Source organism: Candoia aspera, chromosome 1 (assembly GCF_035149785.1).
Source record: "Candoia aspera isolate rCanAsp1 chromosome 1, rCanAsp1.hap2, whole genome shotgun sequence".
NCBI lineage: Eukaryota > Metazoa > Chordata > Lepidosauria > Squamata > Boidae > Candoia > Candoia aspera.
In genome coordinates this window covers 269,943,587-269,953,896 of record NC_086153.1, presented here as the reverse complement: position 1 = coordinate 269,953,896, position 10,310 = coordinate 269,943,587, and positions in this window count along the sequence as shown.

Here is a 10,310-nt window from a genome sequence, read left to right as displayed (position 1 = left end):
GATTAATTTTATTTTTCACTACTTAATATCTGATTTGTGAAATGATCAGATATAATGAGTAGTCTCATTCAAGACTTTAAGAATACAAGCCACAGCTGTGTTGGGCCCGGTATTGTCCTTCCAACTGTGACCAGCTGATAACCTTAGAAAGCTAAGAAAAACTATGACATTATCAACCTAGCAATTTGTATCCTGTATGGCCAGCAGATGTCTACCTCTATTTTTAAAAAAACTTTCTTAATGTATTCAGGTATACATACCATGTCATCTATATATGTGGCAAAGAAAGAGAGGATGAGTGCTTTTCCCCCCAAGTCTATTTACAGTCTATAGGCAGAGAAAAGATAAACAGTAGACCAAAAAACAAAACAAAAAGGGAAATAGAATACAGGCTAAACAGAAAAAGAATATAAATCACAGATAATTAGAATGCAAATTACCGATAAATAAGGTCCAATTAGATGTGACATTAATTGCATTAATCTGGACATTTTGGTGTGCAAATAGCAAGCACAATGCTTCAGGCTTTCCTTGGTTGTTGTTGACATAGCTAGGCTGGCCTTGAGAATGGGTGGAATGGTGGGTGGAATTGAATTATTCCTCTCTCTGCCAGAATTCCAACAAAGAATACTTCAAAAGCTGCATTTGCAGCTTTTCAATAGAATCTCTCATCAGGGCATTCTGTCTGCCTGAGGCAAGCAGCAAATGGTGTCCCCCTCTCCTAATTAAAGTGTGTAGTTTTCCATTATCATTCCCAATAAAAAAACCATTATTTTGGCATCTCTGGCAGAAAATCCCCTTCCCACTTCTTTCTTGAAATTCAAAATGCTATCAGATGGATCCAGATTTAAGTCATACTTTTGAGTAACTAAACTAATTTATACCACACTAACTTTAATGGATCTTCAATAATAAAGAAATAACTAATGATTGCTGCCTTTTTACAATGCCAAAATTCAAGTTGCCTAAGGCTGTTGTGCTTAATGATATGTTAACAAATGGAAGCCAGGGTCAGAATTATCATTAAGCTAAATTAATTCTGAATGTATTAAATGAATAGTGTTTAAATGTTTCATAAGAAAGAGGAGTTTTGTGGAGGGATTTGAAGACTCACAGAAGTGTTTCAAAGTGCAGGTCCAAGTAAGAAGGAATAGCTTTAGAAAACAATGGACCTTTCTATAACTGAGAGTGATAAAGCTGGATAAGCAAAGATTACAGGTAAGATGTGACAGAATTTGAAAATCTATATGGAAGACACTGAAAATGTATCTGGACAATATTAAAAATCAGGATAAGTATGTGCATCACCCATAAGTGTGTAGGAACATTCTCTTATCTTTTATCTCACTTTATCTTATCTATGACCCTAAAACTTCCCTCCAGTTAGAGTTAGTGTTGACTGTACAGCTTGTTTTGGAACCTTCCAGGATGGATTTGAGCTAAAGGAAGATTATGATGAGACATTCACTAATTAAGGATTGTTCATGCTTATTAACATATTAGGAACTCCTGGAGAAACAGTTGGAAAAGAAGTATTTTTTGCTTGTTTGAATGTCACCAAACACTTTAGGTCAGACAAAAGTCTCTGTAATATTCATTGTTTCCATAGCAGGATAATTAAAATGAAGAGAAGACTTGACCTCCTGAAACACCTAATGTTAAAATAGAAGCACAGGTACACTTTTTAAAATGTTCTATTGGAAGACCCACCATCATGCTTTTACTATTTTATTACCCTTTCTGCTTTCATGTGCATGGAATTTAAACATCCGTGAATGCCACCATTCAGGATTAAAGCCTAAATCTACATCTTCATTCATATTGACTACAGGTAGTGAGGAAGAAGACTGAAATATAGTCTCAGACTGTTGGATGTAAGCTGTCCAAGATTGGAAAGGAGACAAGGAATGGCAGGTGTAAGACTTCCTTTTTGTTTTTGTTGTTCAGTCATTCATTTGCTTCTGACTCTTCATGACCTGATGGACATTATTTCACCAGGATAATATGTTAGTAATTGTTTCTTTGAGTTCTTGTAAGATCATGCTTGTGTCATCAGTAATAATATTTAGCCACCTTATCTTCTATAAGACTCTTTTCAACTGATTTTTTCAAGTATTAGGTTCTTCTTTTTATATTTACACATAATATTTTGCCTTCATATTATGTGTTCAAAATATTTAAACTTTAGCTTCATTGTTAGTGCTTCCATTGAGCAGTCTGCTTTTACTTCATCAAGCACTGAATGATTTGTCTTTCCTGTGGGCCAAGATGTTCTCAAGAATTTTGTCCAGCACCATAATTCAGTGACATCAGTTCTTTGTTCAGCCTTACTGATGGTCCAGTGCTTAAGACAGCCATGTGTTACAACTGGGAAAACCATGGTTTTGACCTTTAAAGGTCTGTTGATGCTATAAAAGCTGTGCACACAACAGAATATCTAGTCTAAATTAAGCACTTAATTTAGATGAGGATGAGAATGTTGTGAACAGTTTAGAGAAATCTGTTTGTGGTTTGTAGCCCAGCTTCAGTCTATGCTCTGATGCAGAGTCAGGTAGTCCGAAACAATATTTTCTTCCCAGTCTTACACAGTCATTGCAGACAAAGAAAGAGTGGGAAAGGTGATTAAGTGGAATAGGAGTGCAAGAGGTAGAAGTAGTGATAAGCACTCAGGACAGCCTGAATGGCCTTACCCATTTCAACTTCTTGTTAGAAGTTTAATCTTTTTTTCCAGGTTGGGAAACACAAACTTTGGAAAAGTTTGAAGTGGAGGGCAAGGGAGGACCACTGGATCCTAACATCCTATCCCCACTGCCACACCCTAAATGTCAAGGTAAATTAGGCTAACTGCTAAATTAAATTAATGGAGATGCAGCATGGAACCTCCTACCAACAAAACATATACTGTACTGCTGAGCTATGAAATAGGCAGGACACTATTCCCAAGTTAGACAAATTCAACTACAATTTCAACTGGGAAACTTAACATTTTAGACCAAGCCACATCCAAAAATCCTAGGGAATTCCTAGAAGCTAGATATTTTGACAAATCAGCTATCTGCAGAGACATAAACCTCATCTACATACCATTTAAAAGACACAATCAAAAGTCAAGGGAGGAAGCAAACTGCCTTGAGCACATCCTCACTAGTAGCTAACACCCAGATAAACACCAGCAACACCAGATAAACCATCATGGAAGAAACAATACCCTAATCAAGGAAGAAACCAAATCCCAGCCAAGACTGGCAGGGCAAGCTACTATATATAAACAACCAGCAAACCCCATGTTGATATTACCTAGCCTGGTAACGAAATGGCTGCAGGAAAACAACCAAGCTCAGAGAATACCAAGAACCCAACAGAATGAATAGTGTTGTAGAAGAGCTCAAAAAGGTAACCATAGTTCCAAAACTCTGACACAAAATGCCACACAGTTGCAGGACAGCCTATAAAGTAAATGACACTAATAAGAATTAAAGCCATAAGTCAAATACAGGAATGATTATAGAACCTTAGATTACATTTTATTGTAGTTCTTTAGTTCCTAAATAAATAGAAGCTAGTATATGTCACTTATTGGGAGGGGGGGCATGATGGGTGAATATCTAAAATCTGCCAAAAGAACAAGTCATTTTAATCCCAGGGATTTAAATCGTATCCAGAGGACACCCAATCTTGTTTTGAGTTAAATTAACTCTCCCTGGTTAACCACATCATCTGAACCACTATTTGGAAGTTTCAATGACCCTTGTCTCTCCCAAGATTGAGTTAACATACTGGAGAGACTCTGGAAATGGGGATACTACAGGAACCTTGTATCAGTCATTGTTCTATTCCCCCCAACCCTCGGTTACACAGAGTGAAGATAAGGCAAATACAGATTGGATGTATAAGGTTCTCCTAAATCTGTCTGTGGCAGTCCCATCCTTTATTGTACACCGTGGATTTTTTTTCTCAAGGAGGGAAATGATACAGGAAGTAATTGACTCCTAGCCTTCTTCATATCAGCTGGGAGGACTTTAAAGATCGTCCGTAAATAGAAGTCCAGCCAGCTGTTTTGTGCATGGATGTGCGACTGTGAGGGGATGGCTGAATAATTCATTTCACGTGAACAGGGCTAGAACGCTAGAATGTAGGGCCTGATGAGGAAAAAAATGTATGTGCCATGGAGGAAAACTATAACTTACAGGCTGATCATATTAATTAATTATATCAGAGAAATATTCCTGAGTATTTGCTGCATTGATTGAAAATGCACATGTCATTTGGCCATAACTCTTTATAATTTTTTTCAGGACATATACATATGTACATGTGTGTGTGCGTACATGCTTGTGTGCATTATTAATTATAAATAATAGTATGTTAATGATATCATTTATATCACCATTAGGGGATCTTTGAGAGAATTTGCAAAGTATATACATATACTCACAGACATGCACAAGCACGTCTACTGTAAGCAGATTACTTGCTCCACAGAGGCAGAGTAAGCTGCTTTGCAATGTACTGCTTGGCAGTTCACAGGCAACTGAATGGGGCTGACTGGGCTCTTGTATCTGAACCGGGCAAGGGAGTCCAAGAAAGCTGGTTCCTGGCGTGGAACACCTGTGGCATTGACCAATCAGAGATCAGCTTGCCAGGTTCGGATACAGCAGCCTAGTCGGTCCCTGTTCAGTTGCTTGTGAGGTACACTATAAAGCAGCTCACTCTGCCTCTGAACAGGCCAGCTACAGCTGCTGGTGAAACATCAGAAAACTAGACCACGGCCATTCCTCCTGAAAGCTCATCACTGCTTCATTGAGGGCAGTCGTGATAGGCCACACCCATATATTAAATGTTTCTACAGTTAATCAATGTTTGACCACTTTTCAATCCCTAAGGTGTCCATTATAAACTGCAATCACCAAAGATTGCAAAACTAACCTGACATTAGATGGATGTAAGTCACATGGTTTGTGTTGCAACATCACAAAACTGGGAAAGCTCATGTGTTTTGTCATTTGCCAGAGCTTTCCCACCCCTTGCCTATGAAGATGGAGGAAACGCCTCGTGCCTTTTTTTCCTTCTCCATGTTTTACATTAAAAAAAAGTAACACTAGATAATTGCACTCATCAATTCCAAAAGAATTATGATTTTTAATTTGCATTCCAGTAGAACTATGGATTTAAAAATTGCTCATTTGTTACAGAATTCTAAGAAGAGGTTGCTGGTGGGAACTAATTTGAAGACATAAACATTGCTGCAGCAGCTTTCACAAAAGCTCTGATCCCTTCAATAAGAGAGAAACTAAGAAAAATTTGGATGATTTTTAGGCTCCTAACCCATATAATTTAGTGAGGCTTATTGAGGCTTAATCTGCCTATTTATATATTCTTGCCTGATTGAGCTGTTCCTCTGGGATCTTGATATTGCATACAGTAAATTCTTCACTTAAACAGCTGCATAGTAATACTGTACCATCTCTTTGTCTGTTGCTTGAGCTGGGAACATCAAACCAAGAGACTAATTGGCCTCATTAAGCTAATTTCTAAAAGAAATATATAAAGCTGCTATGAAAATCCAGCTGCTAGAATCATTCCCTGAAAAAGATAGGTGTGGAATTGATCCCAAGCTGGTTTATTTGTTGTGTGCCTTTTAATTCCTTTAAAAAGCAGGTCAGTTATGTAACTCAGTATGCTGTAAAAGATCCTGAAGAATTAAGATCAAATCTAGACATACTTACCAAAAAGGAAGAGACCATAGCTGAAACTGAAAGTGCAAAAATTATCTGGTGCGGGGTAGGGAATCAAGAAAGGAAATGAAAGGATCTAAAGTCAGGCCATCTGCCTCATTCAGGTAGGGGATTTCATTGTAAAACTGCCTGACAGACAATTATTAAGGGAGGTTTAGGAAAACCTAAATGCATGCAGACTTATTCCCATAATCACAAGTTTTTTTTTCTCAATTACCTTAACTTTTATTGCATAGCCTTTCACAGGTTTCATATCTGCAGTGCAGGGGCACCAAATAAAGCTGTGTCAAATTCACATAATAGGAAACTACCTATTATGCTAGTGCTTAGTCTTGAATTTTATAGATAATCAAAGCAATCTAACATCATCACTTGTGCTGTTCTTTTCCATGGTGAGTTCTATAATACTCTTAAAAGGAATTCAGTGGCATTTTAAAAAGTGGAATACTATCATTAGGAAGTGAAAGGTAATTCAGTGCTGAAAAGTTAGCAGAAAGCGTTACTGCTGACCTTAGAGAACATCTGAAACAGCTGCCAAAACATGGCTATACACTATTTCCATTCCCCAACTATGGCAGTTCTTTAAATGACCTTAGCATCTTGGATGCTAGGAATGAGCTCTTTGATAAAATTAACTATACTTTCCTTTCATGGCAAGCACTTGAGTTTACTGCTGAGAGATTCTACCTAAATTTAAAGTCTTATTTAGAACTTCATCTAATACTGTTCCAGCTGAGAACTTCCTTCCCTCCTAACTGCTTGTTTTGATTACTGATGGTGATTAGACTTGCAGCTAAAATTATGGTATGGCTTCTATTAGACCAATTGAAGCAAGTCACTGCAATAGTGAATTCACTTGTCTTTGTGGTTTGCAATTTAGGAACTTGTTCTCTTCCTGTTTTGTATAATAAGTTTATTTGCCATCCGTGAAAGAAAGGGCATGATGCAGATTATGCTGCAGTAGCAACAAGGAAGAGGTAGGGAACAGTTGGAATCTATAGAAAAGGAAAAAGCCATTTCAATCATATTTACCAGTCCAGGTCACTTTTATTAAGCCCACAAGGTGACATGGTCTTACCTTTTTGCATATGCATTTTTGACTGGGAGATGTCTGAATATATCTGACTTCAGAATTCTGAGGAAACATAAATCATCTGCTTTTAAAAAACTACTCAAGAAGCATGAAGAATTGATTGTTTTAAAAGGTACAGAACCCTTGATACACATGACAAAGTCTCAAGCTAAGAAAATAATAGAGAAGCATACAGAAGAGTGGCTCAGGAGCAATATTTAATTTTGACTTAATATTTTAAAATGCTATTGTTATTGTACAAAATGAAGTATCTGTTGTTGTCATTGTGACTACTGTTTAAACCACAAAATAAACATATAAGACTTGGTATCTACTATTGTGGCACATAAGAAAATAAAGCAATTATTAATCAATAATACCCAGATTGAATTGTCTTGCTTATTTTGATGTTCTCCTGACTCTACCACATTTGTTGTACATTGGAAAAACTACATTTTAATAAGGTGGTTGATCATCATCTGATTATATGGCCAAAGACCATGAAATGCAATCCCCTGAAATGTCTCATATAAATGATATTAGAGCAAGTTTTGATAATTGGAATGGAACTTCAGCCAATGCCACCACTGAGGGCATATCTGCACTTACCGTTTAAGCTGCTCTGTCCTGTGCACATTCCAGCTTGACTCTTAAGTATCCAGACTGAAAAACTTTGGCAACATCTTATATTCAGTCTGGAGTGCAGGCTACCATACTGTCCCGTTGGATGATTCTCCTACTGCTATGCCCTCCATGTTCCTCTTCCAGTAAAATGGTTGTCAATAATACATCCAGGGGTTTACTTCTTAAACATTATTATATACATAATGTGTGTGTATGTCCATTTGTGTGTGATATATGTACATACCCAAAGTTGAATTACATACATATTTAAATTATACATAAATATATAAGCAAATCTTTTTCTAAATCTGTCTGCCGGTTGTCCTCCCAATTTATTCACAGATCTGTATACTCCACTTTGGGGAATGTGAGACCTAGACTTATGTCTCCTCCAACTGTATTTACATAGCCTCTCCCATAGCCTACACTATAACACTGTAGAGATGGCAGACCTGGCATGTATCACTGAAGCCTGGCTGGATGAGATCTGCGCAGCTGGGTTTTAGATACTGCAACAGTCACAACTCTGAAGCCAGGGAGCTGCCCAGCAAGATGGTAATATGAGACCCTGGCAGTTGTGAAGATCATTGTTTCACAGATAGCCTGCTATGAGATGATATTTATGAAGTTGGACAAGCTGGGGTATTGCCACATCCTGTTTTCTGGATGCATGGGAGTATCCCTGCTTGAGCTACTTGATCTCATCACAGGTTTAGTTAAGGATTTTATTCAGGTTATTAGTCCTGGGTGATTTTAACATCCCTCCCTAAAGTTGGAGATGGCTTGAGAATACATTGCTACTATGACAACCATGGTCCTGTCCGAGGTCATCATGGGCCTGACTCATGGAACTGGCTACACATTGGATCTGGCTTTTACCTCAAAGCAGATGAGATGTGATCTGGTGCTGGGAAATACCTTCATATGTCTCTTGTTATGGACAGATCACTCCCTCATGACCATGAGGTTGACAAGAGAGGATGGGTCCATTCAGATAGCCTACCCCAGGCACCTGATGGATCCATAAGGCTTCCAGACATCAGTTGGAGATTTCCTCAGTGATCTATAAGTAAGTTCTGTCTTGGTCTCTGAAATACATCAATCAGCAGGAGGCTAGATAGGTTTGTTCCTGAGTGGCCTTTCTGCATCTTCTGATCCCAGGCAGCTCCTTGGTTCTCTGAAAGCTCTGGGAAATGAAGCCTGGAGCAACACACAGGTGGAAAACAAGAAGTTAATATGACCAGCCAAGGATACAACCTCAAATCTGAGCATATTCTGATACAGTAAGGGAGAAAAAGAAAAATTGCACACTCATTGCATGAAAAATCATCCAGCTGCACTGTTGAAAGGGACCTGTTCTCTTCTTGGCAGAAACATTCCAGAAGATCTAAGCAGTGTGAGTTGTGATAATTTCTGAGGAATAATTTCATAAATAAAATTGCTTGTATTTGCTCCAAGTTAGAGGCTGGGTGGACAGGATCCAATGAAATGGGAGCAGAAATATCTTGCCATTTCCTTAGGAATTTTAGAGCCTATAACTCCCAAAGAAGTAGATGGGATTCTATATAATCTTAGCTGTGCCACCTCTGGACTTGACCCCTCCCTTTCCTGGCTAGCTAAAGCAGCCAATGAAAGACAGGGAATAGACCCAGGCAATAGTCAGTGGGAGAGAGTAATGCCAGTGACCTTGAAAGAAGCACTGGTTCAACCCATTCTCAGGAGGTCGACTTTGGATCTGTTTATACTTGAGAACTATCGTTCTAAATCCAAGCACCCTTTTTGGAGAGGCAACTGTTACAGAGAACCCTGGATTATTTGGATGTATGGCAAAATCTATGTCTGGGCATGTGACTGAGCCCATCATGGATGGTTTGTGGCACAACTTGAATAAAGTCAGGGTGTCCAGCCTTATCTTGCTAGACTTTCTGACAACTTTGATATTGTTAGTCATGATATACTTCTGGAGTACATGCAAGGGTTGGCAGAGGGAGGCACAATATCTGGTTCTATCCTTCCAGAATGGGTAGGTCCAGTTGGTTGTCACAAGGGGAAATGGTTTAGGCCCCAGGGCTCAGTCTGCTCCTCCATCCTATCTAACAGCTGGGAGAGGTAATCCATGTTGGGGTGAGGGTATCATCAGAACCCTGGGTTGTATGGGGGATGTGATGTATGAGGGATCCTGGCACCAGCAATGGAATTGTCACTATACTACAATTAATTGTATGTTGTATTAGATTTTATTGTATATTATTTTATTGTTGGTTGTTGCTCTTTTACACCATTTAGAATCATCTGACTGGTTTATATATTCATAAATAAATATTAAAAGCTCTTGCAATCAACTTTGCTATAGTCAGGAAAATATATTATTATTTCTTATCATTTTTTCTCTTTGCACAATATACTCATAGCCAATATGCCTCACATCTGTGACATAATTTCCTCATTATGCATTCCATATTCATTCAATTAGAATTTTCAGATGCTATTTTTCCCTACATCTTGGGCTGAATGCTATTTTTCCCTGTACCTTGGGTTGATTGTCTACAAATAAGCACTGACCTGATGTAAATAATTCCCAAACTCTTGATTCTTCACTACCTTCAAAACATCTGTTGTCATTTTTTTTTTATTTTGCAGTGATGGCTGAAACCCACATTCCCAAAGTGCTTGCTGTTGTAGGCATCTGTTATCCCACTGGAGAAATTGCCTTCTAGTTTCACTATCTCCCAGATGAAAATAGGAGATAATTCAGCCTAACTATTCATTTAGCCTAGCTTGGAGAAAAGACCCATAATGCAATTTTGCTGTCATATTATTCTCATAGGATTTGCTGCATGCAATACGTTCAGAATTTGCTGGGATAACATACTTTATAG